The sequence below is a fragment of the Stomoxys calcitrans genome, chromosome 1 (assembly GCF_963082655.1).
Source record: "Stomoxys calcitrans chromosome 1, idStoCalc2.1, whole genome shotgun sequence".
Taxonomy (NCBI): domain Eukaryota; kingdom Metazoa; phylum Arthropoda; class Insecta; order Diptera; family Muscidae; genus Stomoxys; species Stomoxys calcitrans.
Genome location: NC_081552.1, coordinates 2,295,680 through 2,314,214, shown reverse-complemented (window position 1 = coordinate 2,314,214; position 18,535 = coordinate 2,295,680). Strand labels below are relative to the sequence as shown.

General features: G+C 39.8%; 1 long non-coding RNA gene across 1 annotated transcript; it reads left to right on the top strand.

Annotated features, from left to right (window-relative positions):
- The first annotated feature begins 9,819 nt into the window (after positions 1 to 9,819).
- LOC106083548 (uncharacterized) lies at positions 9,820 to 10,195 on the top strand. Its single transcript, XR_001220682.2, has 2 exons — positions 9,820 to 9,873; positions 9,940 to 10,195. It is a non-coding gene; the product is annotated as an uncharacterized LOC106083548 (long non-coding RNA).
- The last annotated feature ends 8,340 nt before the right edge of the window (positions 10,196 to 18,535 follow it).

Genomic DNA, 18,535 nt, shown 5'->3' with positions numbered 1-18,535 from the left:
ATGTTTTTGGGAAGGTGTATCAATTTCGAAACGGGTATCAATTTCGTGCAATACTCCCTAATACTTTTCATTGAAGCCCCACATTGACATGGTCGTTAAATATGTCCGATTTATGTGTGTTTTGGGGTTGTCTCCTAAACTCTTAGCCCTGAAAATAAATCAGCATCGTGCTCCACTCTCAATAAAATTTATTTGAACCCGATATTGCCACTGGACTCAAAGTTGGATATCAAATTCGTTTTCGAAACTCAAATAACTTTCATTTAAACCCTCTATTGCAGCAAATATGTCCACTTTGTGGAGAGCTCCACTCTTTTTAAGACCCAAATTGCCATAGTGAGCAAATACGTCCTATTTGGGGGACATCCCTTAGACAATTCGTCCCGAATGTTGGTATCAGATCCGTGGTCTCCTCCAAAATACCTTTCATTTGCGCCCCATATTTGCATAGTCGGCAAACATGTCCGGTTTGGAGGGTGTTCTGGGCGGCCATACAGGGACTTTCTCTGAAAATATATATCAGCTTAGTATTCTACTCTAAAGTACCTCATATAGGAGCCCCATATTGCAATGGTCAGCAAATACTTCCTATTTGGAAGTATTAAAAATGATTGACATGGACAGTTGGGTCGTATATTTTTTAGCCAAATCTATGGTAAATTTTTAGAGCTTTTTCCCCCCAAACCATGGCCTTAATCGAGCTTTCGGTTTTTACGATTTATATATCTGCTTGGTGGGTGTTTCTTGCCGTATATGTTGACGCAGTCAGACTGACAGACATATATGGCAATGATGATTTATAGGGGGAGTTGATCACCCATAAACTATGTACCCTGGTATTTACTTTAGTGACTTATGCCAAGAATGTTTGCTTCACGGCTTATAAAGCCTGGCTTGGCAGACCGCTCTACTTCACCTAACCTCTGTATAACGAATAAAAATGGCTGCGGATAATAAACCAATCGCCGCTGCAATAAACTACATTAACCTAAGATGTATGTCTTGCTTAGAGAAAACGACAAGACATCGTAAACATAGTAACCACCTTTTTGTATTTTAACAAACTGGCAGGGGATGTCCCCTGCAGTGCATTGCGAATTAAAGACCGCTTGTCAGAGAGGGTGAAAGAGGGAGTAATTTTCATTCACATTTGTTTCAAATTTCTGAAGGTGATAAGTGGTGGGAAAGAAATTAGCAGGAAGTCGATACCACTTTCGTACTGGGCGGGCGATAAACGTGTTTTCCCGGTAATACATTGGATATAGCTGCCATATAGACCGATCTGCCGATTTTGGGTCTTCGGCCGTCCAGAATCTTGGGAACCGCCAACATGGATACTGCTTTAATATGGTAGCTATATCTGGTTACAGACCGATTTGGACCGTATGTGGCAAAGTTGTGAAGAGTCATAACATAAAATATCAGCCAAACCGGATTAAAATCGCGGCTTGTAAGGACTCAAGAAGTCAAATCGGGAGATCAGTTTATAGGAGAGCTATGCCAGGTTCTTGACCCATTTGGACCGTACATTGCTGGAAGTCAACACAGAAAACTATGTGTAAAATTTCAGCCGAATCGGATGAAAAGTGCGACTTCCAGGGGCTCAAGAATTTAAATCGTGAGATCGGTTTATATGGAGCTTTATCCAAATCTGAACCAATATGGCCCATTTGCAATCCCCAGCGAACTACATCAATATTAAATATTTTTTGCAAAGTTCAAGCGGCTAGCTATGCGCGTTCGACCGCTATCGTGATTTCGACAGTCGGACGGACGAGGCTAGTTCGACTCTGAATTTCGAGACGATCCTTTATGGGGTCCTAGATCAATATTTCGAGGTGTTTCATGCTTTGGTGGTGGGTAGAAAAATGTGACATTTACAAGGCTTTAATAGGCAACAAACTTCCAGAGTCTTTACGTTGGGCATTCATAAACATAATGGAGAGATTCAACATAATCAGCTATGGGCCCACACTCATTACTGTAGACTATTTTCCTAGTCGCGAACTAAAGGGTGATTTTTTTGAGGTTAGGATTTTCATGCATTAGTATTTGACAGATCACGTGGGATTTCAGACATGGTGTCAAAGAGAAAGATGCTCAGTATGCTTTGACATTTCATCATGAATAGACTTACTAACGAGCAACGCTTGCAAATCATTGAATTTTATTACCAAAATCAGTGTTCGGTTCGAAATGTGTTCATTCACCGTTCAGCGATGAGGCTCATTTCTGGTTGAATGGCTACGTAAATAAGCAAAATTGCCGCATTTGGAGTGAAGAGCAACCAGAAGCCGTTCAAGAACTGCCCATGCATCCCGAAAAATGCACTGTTTGGTGTGGTTTGTACGCTGGTGGAATCATTGGACCGTATTTTTTCAAAGATGCTGTTGGACGCAACGTTACGGTGAATGAACACATTTCGAACCAAACACTGATTTTGGTAATAAAATTCAATGATTTGCAAGCGTTGCTCGTTAGTAAGTCTATTCATGATGAAATGTCAAAGCATACTGAGCATCTTTCTCTTTGACACCATGTCTGAAATCCCACGTGATCTGTCAAATACTGTCATAGACTCGAATTGGTTTGATATTGACGCCCTTGGTTAGGAATTGAATCTCGCAACTACCAAGGATCTCGTGAGTGTTTATTGATACCACTTCCCTATCAATGTTCGTGAATTTTGTGTAGTTCTATCACTCTGTCAGTCCTCCAAAGACATTTTGGTATGTTCTGCCTGTTCACAAAAGAATTCGCTACACAGTTACCATGAACGGATGAGAGGACAATAAGGTCAGTCAGTCTAGCATAGGTGCCATTTTTCGATACACTGAACGTTACGGAAGGGATGGCCAATATGAGCAACGAATTTGTATATGGATACCGGACTACTACAATACTCTGACCAGTCGACCTAAGGAGTTGTTGGCTTTTGATAAGAGAGCACTATTTCAGGAGTTATAACTGGCCACTGCGCATTAGACTTTGGGTCGCATGGGAATGTCGCATAATGCAGAAGCTGTCTTGAAGATGACAAGACCGTCAAGTGCTTGCTCTCCATCTTAAGTGGGCGATTATTTTCCTATCTAAAGCCCATGAGCTCAGCTGATAAATATCTCGGTTTTTTTCTGCAGAGACATCCTACAGCAGAGACTTCCTTTCGTATGTTGTTTGGAACACAAGTCATGAATCATGTTTTAACGGAAACACCAAGAATGGAAAAATCTATCTGGAATTACATCTGTCACATGCTTTCAAATGTTGGGCAATAGTATGGCAAGTGCTTTATTACTTTATTACCGCATTGTACCGGAAACAAATTTTGTCTTGAAAAATTGTTCTTCTGGGGCTAAGAATCATGTGAAAGTGCAACAAGGCTAAGAAATTCTTGCTCTTCTTCATGTTAAAAAAAATCTATTTTAATAGCAAATTCTTTCAAAAAACACAGTTTTATTTTTTTTTTTGTCCAAAACGAGAAAATGTTTTTACCTTGTATTTTATATGAACTCTTTAAATTCCATGTTAAACTCAAATTCAAAGCATCAACGAAAGCCTTGCCCATGCCCATCGAACATCTTCCATTTGCCATTTGCAATCTCTAGGCTTTTGAAGCCCATAATACTTAAGCAAAGGGATATAAAATGACAAAGTTTTCTGCGAAAGCGATTTGTAGCAAAAACTTTTTTGTTATATCACCATCTAGTTGAGGGATGACTTAGTAATTGTCGAAAATGATGTCAGTAATAATCAGTTGGAGGCAAATTTATGAATGTTGCTAACTTTTGCCAGAAAATGAGACAGCGAGCGCAGTATTAAAAATGTTTATCGCATAATCAATAAACGCCAACATAACTCCTAGAGAGGCAGGCAGGCATTCGCAAAGATTATGCCACATAGTTATGGCAAGAATTCTTTATTTGGTCCTTCAATGACACAAAGGCTCAAAGATAATGCTTACAACAAGCACAAGTTTAGAAACTTTATTTGCTTGTCTTACAAGACAATAAAATTTATAATCCTTGAGATTTATTTGAGTAGCTTGTGGCCGTTCCTCTTGGTGGGCATAGGGACGGCAGGGAAAGAAAACGGCAAGCTTCCTAGAGCGAGCGGAATACAACAAACACAAATCCTAAAATATTGAGCCTATCTAAAGATGTTGGCCTTTATAATTAACCTTTTACCACAATGTTCTAAATAAAAGATTTAATTCTGTCACTTGAAAAAGAAAAAACCATCAACAAGGACAACACCAACGACAATTCTCAAGAACGCCGGCTCTCAAGAAACAAGACATTTTCGTTTTGAGACTGCAGCCCAATTGAAGGAAACCCTTTTTCACATAATCCCTCTAATGGCTGGTGTGGCCAAGTTTAATTTTGGTGGCTTAAAATAGGCCACACAAAGTTTCAGGGCACAAACAAGCTAGGCTAGGACACAAAGACCGCCGTGCGTCCGTCCATCGGTTGGGTATGTCCAAGAAGAGGGTCAAAATACATTAGAAATGGCGATTAATACCTACTTTTAATACAATTTTACACATTCCGGCCTAAAACCAAAAAATGAAAACCCCTTTCCTAGGAGGCTGCAAGCGCAGGCATTAGCAAACACCCGGCCGTAGCAATGGCAGGAGGGACACTTAATCATTGTCGCCCTTTGCCCCCCTCCCCACCCCCAAATAAGAAAGGGACCACCAAAGTTAAGGGCGGAAAATAGAGCGTAGAGTAATCCACAACAATAAAATAACAAAAAAAACGATTCCTTGTTTTCCCTTGGCCAATAAAGAGAAAGTGTGGAAAAAACGTTTTTAATTATAGAAGCAAACAAACGCGATAAATGCGTGATGCTGCTCCCGCTTATGCCACTAAACGAAAAAGTCAATGGAGAGACCGACCACCTCTCGCTTCTGCTCCGTCTCGCCCTCTCGAACTTGGCAAAAATGTCATTTAATTGCCGTTTTGTCTGCGGTGTCTGTGGCTGCTGCTAAATAAGAATGTGTAAAGTGAGAGGAGGACACCCATTCAGCCAAAGAATGGAAAATCTTTTGTTGAACTTCTATTTCACTTCCTTTTGTTGATATTTGAACAAAAGCTTTACAAGTTCGGATAATGTTGAGCAATGCCACAATAACACCTCCCTTTGGCTGCTCAAGAAACCGCAGTACCACCATCAACCACCCACCCTCTCGCAAACTTCCTTTGCACCATGACTTCTTTTGTTGTAGTCAGCAGCTCGGCAGCACCGCCGTATCTTCTTGGCTGCTCACCAAAGACAAAGAGCATTCGTGTATTTGGGGAGCACTGAGTGGCAACTGTGGCAAGGATACTCCAACACTGCCTGATTCCATTACAATTAGGATGTTATTTCCGTTTTCACGTTGATTAAATAAAAGTCAAAATCTTTGTGCTCTTTAATAATAATGGGGTCCATGCGATGCGGGGATAAATACTTTGGCTTCTTTTGTGTGAGCGTTGTCTTTTTCTTTTTTTTTTTCCTTCAATTTTAATTTCCACTGTTTACGTTGGCATTGTGGTGTTGGCGGCTACGGCGTCGGCGGATTCTATCGTCCAAACCTATCACCCATTCAGGAGGATATCTTTTATTTAAGAGGACCTATGCTTGCCAAAAAGGGTACTTTGATATCCCTTCGCAGATTATTTACTTTGCAGCCTAATAAATCAAAATGAAACAAAGCGAGGAGGACCCCAGAAAATGGAACACGCCATATCTCTTACATCTGCAACGAAATTAAAACAACCCAAGACGACGCCACAAATTTTTGTGGCATTGTTTTAATTAGCTCAAAAACGCCCTCATTACCGGTTCAAAAGTAAGCGGCAATGGAGGTAGTGGCAGCGGAAATGCTCTGCATTACAGCGGCCTCTTTTGATGAACATCAAGGATAAGGTAAATCCTAATTACGGAAATTGATTTCAAATTGAAATTTGTTTAAACCATAAATTTATGATTATTTAAATGGGGAATAGTTTCCAATACGAATGATACTAAATAAATTGTGTCTTTAAAAAAATTATATTTCAACAAAGTTAGTTTAAGCGTATGGAAATGTGAAGAGACAATCCTGTTTGGTTCAATGGTGGGTGTCTTGACTGCTTCCATACCCTCTTTGCAGCTTCAGTAACCATTTCTTGATTTTCAACTGGCCACCGACCAGCTGTCACTTTGCACTGTCATGGTATAGTTATAGATAACCGGAGATATATTCTTCAACGATTCTAGTCAACGTTGCAACTGAAGTCATCTGCAGCTTATTGGAAAGGTGCCATGCTCTGACGCGTTCGTCCACTTCTTTCTTACATGTTATCCTGTAGTCAGGGGTCAAAAGTAAACTTGATATACGACTTGCCTTAGCAACAACTTCCTTACAATGCCCAACAAAATACAACATAGCGAAGCTTCCGACAAATATTCCCACACTCTACAGCTTTATTTGAATATATGACTCTATATTGGAGAATATCGCTTCCATTAATACTGTCTTTAAGATCCCAATGGCCTAGGGTTAAGATTTGCTTCTGAGATGAGTACGTCGGTTCAAAAACGTTACAGATCGTCATTCACTTAAGAAGGTCTCTAAACGATTCGTTTAATTGGAAGCTAGCATGAAACTGCAGGTTATCGTAGAAAAACCGCCTCGCCTGGACGGAATTTCCGTGTCCCTATAGACCCGAATTTCAACAAAGCAGGTGCTTATCAGTTTCTTATGAAATTATCATTACCCGGAATTTCTATGTGCGTCGTTATATGGCCGATCGCACAGTGTCTAGGTATGTAGCGCTCGCTAACCTCACCAAAAAGCCAACTGCTCCTTCGGTATCCATGTAAAAATTCCCACCTTCGACTTATGGCAATTATGCGATACCGACAACAGATTTTCTCTCCGGAATGACATCATGTCCGAGAGCCCATGTCAGCCTGGATTTCATGTAGAAACCAAATATTCGCCACGCACTTCGACCTTACCAACCTCGAATCCAAGGCCTTGGGGTCCGATATACTGTCCACATAAATTATGAGCTTTGAAGGCGGAAAACGCCTTCACGGGATTTCTCTTGCGACTGCCATAATGACAGATCGGACGCGGTGCCAGGTTGTTTAACCTTTCTCAGTCTGCCCTCCGCATACTTCAGCATGATGATCTCCCTCAGCGTACGCATAAACTGGACGGTGCAGGCCGCATAGCCTCCAACACACCCTGCGGTGTAGATCAATGACCCATAATAACGACGTAATTCAAACTCTGCACATCTTGAACTCTCAGCTCGAGTCTTCTTATCATATCCGCCCCCACTATATGCACGTTCCATACATCAGCACTGAAATTTACGAATCTTTAAAACTCAAAAATTGGATATAGGTCAAAATCGCTTAAAAAGACCTTCAATGAAATGACCATATCAGTCTTTGTAGCTCATATAGATCTTGTGTTACAAAATAAACAAAAACAGAAAAAAATTTTACAATATATTCGATATAAGTCCACCTACCAATATATGGCCCTTGAAGCCTCCACATCTAATGTGGTTGTATAAGTCCCCTAAACCAGGAAAAACCGAGTCCCTCAGCAGTTGGTGTGTTGTGATTTTTTGGCTCTCCCTTTCCATTGCAAAAAATCCGCGATTCTTAAGCTTATCACCAAAGAAAAATAAACGAAAAAAGCATTAAATTCGTCAAATGTTATATATCCTCCCTACGTTTGCCAAGTTTTCTGGACGGAATTGTCCTGTAAACAGAAACTAAAAGAGTATTCATCAATTTTATGGTATTTGGACTTTAACAAGTAAACGGACGTTGGATACCCACCACCTCGGTTATATATGTAAGCCACCTTTCACCAAAATCCGGTGAAAATTGCATACCTTATGTCCCATAGCAGTTATATCAAAATATGTTCCGATTTAGACCAAATTCTACTAAATACAGTAGCTATATCTAACAAGTAAGAGCGTGCTAAGTTCGGCCGGGCCGAATCTTATATACCCTCGACATAGAATACATAGAATATTGAATTAGAACTGTTATGCTATTGCAGCTATATCCAGTTATAGTCCGATTCCGACCATATATTAATGCTGAACATTTTAGAAGTTATTGTGTAATATTTCAGTTCATTCGAATAAATAATAATTGCGCCTTGTTGGGGCTCAAGAAGCAAAATCGGGAGATAGGTTTATATGGGAGCTGTATCAAGCTATTGACCGATTCAGACCATATTAGACACGTATGTTGAAGGACATGAGAGATGCCGTTGTACACAAAATTTCTGCCAAATCGGATGACAATTGCGCCCTCTAGAGGCTCAAGAAGTCAAGATCCCAGATTGGTTTATATGGCAGCTATATCAGGCTATGTACCGATTTACGCCATACTTAGCACAGTTATTGGAAGTCATAACAAAACACCTCATGCAAAATTTCAGCCAAATCGGATGACAATTGCGTCCTCTATTGGCTCAAGAAATCAAGAACCAAGATCGGTTTATATGACAGCTATACCAGATTATGAACCGAATTAAATCATACATAACATAGTTGTTGGAAGTGATACCAAAACACTTCGTAAGAAACTTCAGTCAAATCGGACTACAATTGCGCCCTCTAGAGGCTCAATAAGTCAAAACCCAAGAACGGTTAGTATGACAGCTATATAAGGTTATGGACCGATTTGAACCATACTTAGCACAATTGTTGGATATCATAACAAAACACGTCGTGCAAACTTTCATCCCAATCGGACAAGAATTGCGGCCTCTAGAGGCTCAAGAAGTCAAGACCCAAGATCGGTTTATATGGCAGCTATATCAAAACATGGACCGATTTGATCCATTTACAATCTCAACCGATTTACACTAATAAGAAGTATTTGTGCAAAATTTCAAGCGGCTGGCTTTACTCCTTCGAAAGTTAGCGTGCTTTCCACAGACAGACGGACGAACGGACATGGCTAGATCGACTTAAAATGACATGACGATCAAGAATGTATATACTTTAAGGGGTCTCAGACGCATATTATGAGGTGTTACAAACAGAATATTGAAATTAGTATACCCCCATCCTATGGTGGAGGGTATAAAAAGTAACCTCGAGAAAGAAAATCTATATTAGGAATTCGGTACCTAATTGTTTTCCATGCCAGTCCCCTTAGTTGGTTTATGTCTGGTATTGCGTCCCCATCTATGTACCCGTGTCTTTCAGACGCGAAAGCCGGACAATGACATAGGAAATGCACCAACGACTCATCATCTTCCCCACAAGCCCTATACCGATTTTGCAAAAGTGAGCTCGCAATCCTATGGGCAATAGCAAGGACAGTATAGCTGACCTCCATCCTACATCCTTATAGAAATAGCCTCGTCCTTTCACGATCCGGATCACCCCATAGGATTTTCGCCGTGATAGAGATTAAGGATATCCAGATTTATTTTTAGTTCATAGCTTCTTTTATCCTAAATCAATGACCTTTCGATTGTAATTAAGTGAATTCATACATAATTTTGGAACATCATCTTGAAGTAGAAAATAGAAGATATCCGACATTGGCTTTACATTCACAGTTTAACCTCTGCTAAATTAGATACTATTGAAATATCTGAAAAGTAGCATCGTAATTCCATTGAATTTCGTTTCTATTTGACCATCATCATTGTCGTAGGAGTGTCAACGAAGTCTTTGGAGATATCTCTTCGTTTCTCAACAACATCTTTGAATAATATTTCGAAAATAACCATCAGAAACCAATCAAAATACCAACTGAATTAATCACTCAATTGAGTTCCAGGAAATATATATCACTAGAGAAGTTTTCGAGAAAAACCTTTCCCTTGACAAATTAATGTCTTGTCACCTTTCGTTGGTGTGTAATTTTTTTTTTTTATTTTGCTCTATTGTTCCTTGACTACTTTACAATGTCTTTTCTTAGACAATGGCATGCCAAACGAATTCTGCGAAGAGACACTTGAAGTAATTATAAATCAAAACGTCTTTTGCTCGATTGAACCAACGTAACAAAGAAGAAAATCAAGAATATAAACCAAACCAAACCAAACCGAAGCAAAGAGACGAAACGAAATGAAAAGAATAGAAAAGAAAAGAGACGAACTGAAGTGAAGCGAGACAACAGAAACTTGGTCAAATTGCAATTATTGTTGCCATTGTCACTCATTCAATACAAACAATTAACAGTCGTTCTTTCTTTGGCTAACAAAGCGGGCCCTAGTTAGACACCCTATGTCATTCTGCTAGTTGTTATGGTTGTAGTTGTTTTTGTTTTTGCTACTTCTCAAATCCTCCGATAGGCGGTGAGGGAAGGGCACGCAGAGCACAAAACAATCATGAGCTATGTTCCAACAATTACTTTGACAAATATTTACAATGATCTCCAAGAATGAAAGCAAAAGAATGAACACAAAAAGAACGATGCTGCCAAGCTGGGAGACTGCAAATAGTGATGAAAATGGGAAATTTACAGTCCATCCATGATTCCAGCGAATGCCAGTCATGTGCGCCAGCCTCAACTGGGTTCCGGGAGATGGGCCATTGTCTTTGAGATATCTTGCAGGCCTCTCACTGGTATGGTGGTATTGGTGCACACACACGCACTGTCGTCAGTACAACCAATTTAAATTCAATTTGCTCCATTATTCTGTCTATTGTTGGCCCATGGAAACGTAGAAACTAAAATCCAATTCTTTTTCGATATGACAAAAAAAAGATAGGAAACCAAACCCTACTAGGATCGCTTCTTAAGTGTGTCGAAGAGTATATGTGTGTGTATGTGTATGCCAGTATAGGTGAGTGTGTCTGTGTGGCATTCATTCGTATCGTGGCATTTGCTTAAAACAATTGCAGCAGCATCACCAGCAACAACAACATCCAAAGAATTGCACTTCCAAACAATTCTTGGCTTGTTTTGGTTCTTAAACGAAATACAATGGCAATGGAAATATTGTATAAACACAAAAGGACCCAAAAGGCCCAAAGATAAAACCATGCTCGTATAGCACTAACACGGTGTGTGCAACAACACTCAGCTAAGCTCAGCTGAACTCTGTGCTGCTCTGCTCAGCGGATGAATAGGATTAGAATGTGGAATAAAATAGGATTGCAATTTACTATAATGAGAGCAATAAGTAAAATAGCAAAATGTCGTTAGCACTCCACGCTAGACTGCCAAGTGGAGGGAGTTTGAGCTAAAGACCAGAGACAAGCTGAAAAGAAGCCAAAACCAAAACAAATGGAAACTGAAAATGTATACAGCCGCACAATGGCAGCAGGGCCAAGTTGACATCAATGCTAAGAAGCAGCTGTCATTTGATTGTACAACTCCTCCACCTCCTTCGTCCGTTCTTGCGAAGCGTCCTCCTTCAATATTGTTGAGCCGTTGTGGTGGTATTGTTTGCAAGTTGCCGTCCTGGTTACGATTATTGTTAAGTAAGATTAAATTCTGCTTATGCAATCGCCCAAGATGTGAGCCTTTAAGCCGTTCACCGTAAGAGCAGAAGTCGAGTGCAAGCAAACTACAGCTGAGCATCATCGATGTACACACGTATTTAAAATGTCACAATTCGCATTAAATGCCGAACTGAGTTAAGCAATATTTTATGTGAGTGCGGCAAGAGAAGGCCCCTGTCTATTTGACTCTTCAAAGAGTAATTCAAGCCATTCGAAGTTTTTCTCAAATGAAGGGCGACTTTTAAGAGCTATAGGAAAGTCTTTAAAAGAAAACACTTAAAATTCAGAAAAAAAACATGAAATCTTTGATTGAATCGATAGTACGGTCCACACATTTAGTATTTGAAGATTCTTTCATGCAAATGTTGACCGTGACTGTGTCTCAAATGGTCCCTCGGCTTAGTGCAATTTTGGTATACTTTTTCAACCATTGCGGCCGATAACTCACGAATAAATGCTTCAATAATGTCGAATGTCAATTGAAGCGGGCTTGTCTGTATAGACATGATCTTTACTATAGTGCCACAAAACATAATCCAAAGGTCGCACTATTTAGGCGTGCTGTGTTGAATCCACATGTCATGCAAGTCTAGCTCTTGAATTTTGGGCAAAAATAGTTGGATATCATCTCATGGTAGTGCTCACCATTCACAGTTACGATTCGCATCATCTTTGAGGAAGTACGATCCAATGATGCCACCAGCCCATAAACCGCACCAAACTGTGACTTTTTCTGGGTACTTTGACAATTGCTCTTACAATGCTTCTGGCTGATCTTCACTGCAAAATTGTTAATACTGCACTTCTGGAAGAGGCGCGCTAAGAACTGTCTTAACAGAGTACGCATTTTGATAATAAAACTCAATGATTTGCGAGCGTTGTTCGTTTGTAAGACGATTCATGGTTAAATTATAGACAAAACCAAAGACGTTTGACTGTGAAACAGAACACGAAACGTGCGTGAGCTTTTTAAACCAGTGTTGACAAAAAGATAATAGCTTAAAAATCAGCCATTACATCCTATCGAAGAAGGGCTGCTGGCATTCTTCAAATTGACTTCTTGGGCAACTGAATGGGGCACTTCTATTACGATTTAGCTTTGGAGTGTTGACTTCAGTTCCAATATCTAAAACATGTGGGTATGGTCCTTGTCGGGCGACAAACTAAAAAAGTTCTCTCATATATTCGGCTCTGCAAAATTAAACTCCCTTTTGTTTATCCAAGGGCCCAAGGCAAGGCCTAATTTCCCCTTCAGGTCACCACCGTACACCTAACAAAGCCTTTGTGGCCGCTTTTTTTTAAGTGACTGTCTATTGTCTCAAAGGCCAAATGTTTTCTTCAACCTATCCCTAAGATTAATTTTGCATTGAGTCTTAAGTTGATCTCTGACTAACGTTTCTTTGCGACTAATTCGACTGAAGCATCGCCTAAACTCCAAAGATAGCCTACAAACTGGAGGGAGTTTCAACCAAATATTTACGAACAAGCTGAAGTTTGAAAAACAAAATCGACCACCACCAATGGCAGCAGTTAGATAAACATCTATGTGATGGATAAATCAAATTTAATGCACATTTAACAGCAAACACTTCCAATTTAAAAGGCCTATGGAAAAGTACAAAAACGGCATTTGTCAAATTCACCAAAACAACTCCAAGTCATGCCATCCAATTTATATTAATTTTCGTAATAGTCAAAATAGGGGGAAGACAAGGTGACGTTAATGAAATGCTAAGTAGTAACCGCACCCATCTGCAAAAAAAAGAGAGCCCCAACGGAGTGTTATGTGGCACAGTGTAATTGGGAGATAGAAAACGGCCAAAGAAATCGTTTTTTACAGAGAATGAATTTAAATAAACCAAAAAAATGTTGAACCAGTAGAAGCGGGCAAAGTTGGACAGAGCAGAATCTTATATACCCCATGGATCGCATTTGTCTTCTTCTTCCTCATGGAATTTAGATACGGTTAGGTTGAAAAGAGGGTGCGGACATTAATCCGCCCCATACCACTATGAACATACACCTAAGCCGGTAATCGTCTTGCTGTGCGCTCTAAATACTAAAAAAAAATTCATGGCATTTAAGCCCCCTTAAATTTAAAATCAATGACACTTCGAGTTCAATTAAGCGAACTGATATATAATTTTGAAACATCATCTTGAAGTAGAAAACAGCATATCCGACATTGGCTATACATTCATAATTATACCTTTGCTAACTAAATTATATGCCATTGAAATCTCTGAATCAACAAAATTCCACTGAATTTCGTTTCAATCTTGACGATCAAGAATTTATGTACATTATGGGATGTTAGACGAATATTTCGAGGTGTTTCAATCAGAATGAGGAAATAAGTATTCCCCCCTCCTATGGGGAGGGTATAACAAATAAAAAAAATGTATTCTACTAAAAATTTTCCTAGAAGACCACCGTAGCGCAGAGGTTAGCATGTCCGGCTATGACGCTGAACGCCTGGGTTCGAATCCTGGCGAGACCATCAGAAAAAACATTCAGCGGTGGTTTTCCCCTCCTAATGTTGGCAACATTTGTGAGGTACTATGCCATGTAAAACTTCTCTCCAAAGAGGTGTCGCACTGCGGCACGTCGTTCGGGCTCGGCTATAAAAAGGAGGCCCCTTATCATTGAGCTTCAACTTGAATCGGACTGCACTCATTGATATGTGAGAAGTCTGCCTCTGTTTCTTAGGGGAATGTTTATGGGCAAAATTTGTTTGTTGTTGTTGTTAATCGGAATATCAGTTTATATGGGAGCTATATCAGGTAATACACCAACTTGGACCATATTTACTACGAACGTTGCAACGTATAAAAAACAGTACACCCAAAATTACAACCAAATTGCGTAACAATTGTGGCTACCAAATTTATATGAGAGCTATACCAGGTTATAGATCGATTTGGGTCGTGCTGGTCATGGTTGTTGGAAGTCGTAAGGGAATACTATGTGCAAAATTTCAGCCAAATCGTTTAATAAATACGGCTTCTAGGGAGCAACGGAGTCAACTCCAAGGACCACTTTATATGGGAGCTATATCCAAATCGAAACCTATATGGATCATTTGCAATCCCCAACGACTTATATCAGTAAGAAGTATCTGAAAGAAGTAGTGAAGTGGTTATCCCTATTCGTGCGACCAATACCGTGATTTTGACAGACGGACGGAGAAACAGATGGATAGACGAACGTACGATACGTTACGCATTACACATGATGCAATACAGTGGTGAATGTAATTATTTTACAACTAGCTGGACATGGCCCGCTTGGCTGCGCCTTCTTTAACTCTCTAATATCTATTTAGGGTGGGGACATTTCGCTCTGAATGTCGATATCGTGCTACTGTAGCCTATGTCCACCTATGACGCCGAACGCTGCGTTCGAATCCTGGCGGAACTTCGGACAAATTTAAATCCGTGGTTGGGCAAATTTTTGCTCTACTCCCAAATGTGTTTCTTTTGAGCCCCATATTACTGTATTGGTAAATATTTCGGATTTAGGGGGTATTTCGGGGGTGGTCACTTGGCCATCATAGTAAATATAAGATTCGTGCTCTACATTCAGAAACATTTCGTATGAGTCCCATAATGTCATGTTCGGTAAATAAGTTATGTTTGAAGGTAGTGTGGACCCCAGGGCCTTTGTCCCGAAAACGAATATAAATTTCACGAAAATCAATAAATATTCACCCCCAAATATTGGGTTGCCCAAAAAGTAATTGCGGATTTTTTAAAAGAAAGTAAATGCATTTTTAATAAAACTTAGAATAAATTTTAATCAAATATACTTTTTTTTAAAGCAAGCTAAAAGTAACAGCTGATAACTGACAGAAGAAAGAATGCAATTTCAGAGTCACAAGCTGTGAAAAATTTGTCAACGCCGACTATATGAAAAATCCGCATTTACTTTTTGGGCAACCATAGTTAGGGAAGTATTTTGAGGTGGGGCGGCTCTATATTGTAGTGATTGGTCCATGTATCGATTGGCAGCTTTTGGGCTGTCCCCGCGTAACCTGTTTTTTTTGGGCTGGGGAGGCCACCGGCACTTTTCCCTGAAAATAGATATTAAATTCGATCTTTACTCCTAAATACCGTTGATTTGAGCTCCATATTGCTATAGTCGGAAATAAAATTAAGTTTAAGGGTGATTTAGGGCGTACCCCCAAAATTGGATATCAAATTCGTTTTCTACTCTCAAATACCTTTCGTTTCAGTCCCATATTGCCATAATGGGTCAATTAATTTTTTCGACGTATTTTTAGTAGAAAAGAGCCACCTTGGCTTGAACTCAAATTTTAATGTCATATTTTTAAACTACTCCCAAATATCTTTCATTTGAATACTATATAGCCATGGTAGGCTGATATGTCCATTTGGGGTATTTGAGGGTGAGGCGACCTCCCATTCCTTGGACCTATATTTTTATGCCATATTTGTAATATACTGCCAGATACTTTTCATTTGAGTCCCATATTGATAGGAACGTCAAATATTTTGGTTTAGAGGAGCTATTGGGTTGGGGCGGCCCGCTGGGTACTTGGACCCAAAATTGAATATGATTTTAATTTTCTGTCTCCAATACTTTTCATTTGATATTTAAATTGTGCCCATCAGTCCTCTTATGGATTTGCGTGGCGTTTTTGGTGTAAGGTGGAAGGTCAACCGTTATCCCATATCTAAAAATTATATAGCCTTATTTTCTTTTTTTGATTCTACGGAACAAACAAACAAACCGAGTCCCCCCAAATATGCCCATTTGGGGAGTTTTTGGGGGTTGGGGTGACCGCCTACACTCCGATCTGATTTGGATGCCAGATTCGTAATCTACTCCCGAATACCTTTCATTTAAGCCGCATATTGATATTGACCAACAATTTGTCTATTTTAATACATTTTGGGCGACTTCCTGGGCACATGAACCCAATTTTTAATACCATATTCGTATTCTACTCTTCAATACCTTTCATTTGATATCCATGTTGTCTTTATCGGTCCACATGCAATTTTGGGTGGTATTTTTGGGGTAAGGGGTGAGGGGGTGGGGGGGGGGGAGATATCGCCTCCTTCCGATATCAACAAATTATAAAGCATAGTTGTTCTTCCTGACCATATTCGTAATCTACTCCCGAATACCTTTCCTTTGAGTCCCATATTGCCATGATCGTCAAATCAACCTATGTTAAGGGGTCTTGCGGCTGGGTGTGTAAAAATTGGGCCTTTCAGTGCCAGGAAGATCGGTTCATATGGCAGTTACATCAGGTTAACAACCGATTAAGGCCATACTTTGAACAGTTGTTGGAAGTCATACCAAAATGACCTGTGCAAAATTTCTACCAAATTGAACAAGAAGTGCGCCCTCTAGAAGCACAAGAAATCTAATCGGGAACGGTTTATATGACGCATATAAAAGGTTATGAACTGATTTAGACCATATTTTGCACAGTTGTTCGAACTAAATCCTCAACGATGCGTGCAAAATTTCACCCACATCGAAAAAGAATTGCGCCCTCTAAAAGCTCAGTCTGTTGTTTGCTGAAAATGACTGCTGATTAATTATGAAGGGGATGTTAGAAGAACCAAATAAGAACGTGCTAAGTTCGGCCGGGCAGAATCTTATGTACCCTCCAACATGGACTGCATTTGTCGAGTTCTTTGGATAAGAAATGTTATGCTGATTCAGACCATAGTTGAATTGAATGTTGAAGACCATAGTAGAAGTCATTGGGTAATATTTCAGACCATTTGAATAAGAATTGCACCTTGTATGTTGAAGGTCATTGGAAAAGCCGTTGTACACAATTTCAGCCAAATCGGATGAGTATTGTGGCCTCTAAAGGCTTAAGAAGTCAAGATCCTAGATTAGTTTATATGGCAGCTATATCAGGTTATGTACCGATTTGAACTAAACTTAACGCAGTTTTCCAAAGTCGTAACACAACACTTTGTGCAAAATTTCAGCATAATCGGATAAGAATTGCGCCCTCTAGTGGCTTAAGAAGTCATGATCCAAGATCGGTTTATATGTCAGCTATATCAGGTTATGTACCGATTTGAACCATAACTAGCACAGTGGCTGGAAGTGATACCAAAACATCACATACAAATTTTCGGCCGAATCGGATAAGAATTGCGCCCTCTAATAGCTCAAGAAATCAAGAACCAACATCGGTGTATATGGCAGCTATATCAAAACATGGCCCATTTACAATCCTAACCGACCAACACTAATAAGATATATTTGAGCGAAACTTTAAGCGTGTAGCGTTACTCCTTCGAAATTTTGCGTGCTTTCGACCGACGGACGAACGAACGGACATGGCTAGATCGACTTACAATGTCATGACGATCGAGAACATATATACTTTATGGGGTCTTAGACGCATATTTCGAGGTGTTACAAACGTAATGACTAGGTTAGTCATGCGTTCAGAACGCATCAACCGCTTCTTCAGGTGTCGAAAAACGTTGACCTCTCATTTTATTGTTATCGTATGGGAATAAGAAGAAGCATTTCGGTGCCAAGTCAGGACAATACGGCGGATGACTCATCAAATCGGTGTTTTGAGTGCTCAAAGATGCAGTTGTTTGAGCCGATGTGTGAGAGCGATCCGGATCCGGAGAGAGATCCGTCTTTGGCGGTTGGTTTTCTTGATTTCATGGAAGACAACTGGCAAACCAAAGGGTCTTGTCGAACCCAACATTTAGTTCCAATGACAAGTGTACTGCATAGCATTTCTTCTCTTTTTCCATTTTTTCAGACTTTGCGTCGAAACACTGTGCAATTTATGATATGGTAAAGCGTTCTAGGTCTCTGTCACGGTGATAGACGATGTAGGCCTATAAACACTTTCGGCATTAATATTTGCTATTAAATTTAATAAAATCCTTAAAATGTTGTTGATTGCTATTATAATGTTATTACACATACACACACACACAAACTCAAGGCAATGGCACACGCACACGCACCCGCAGTAACACACACGCAAGCACGTACATCATATCTATGCTATGTATAGGATATATTCATATAGGAGCATTAAT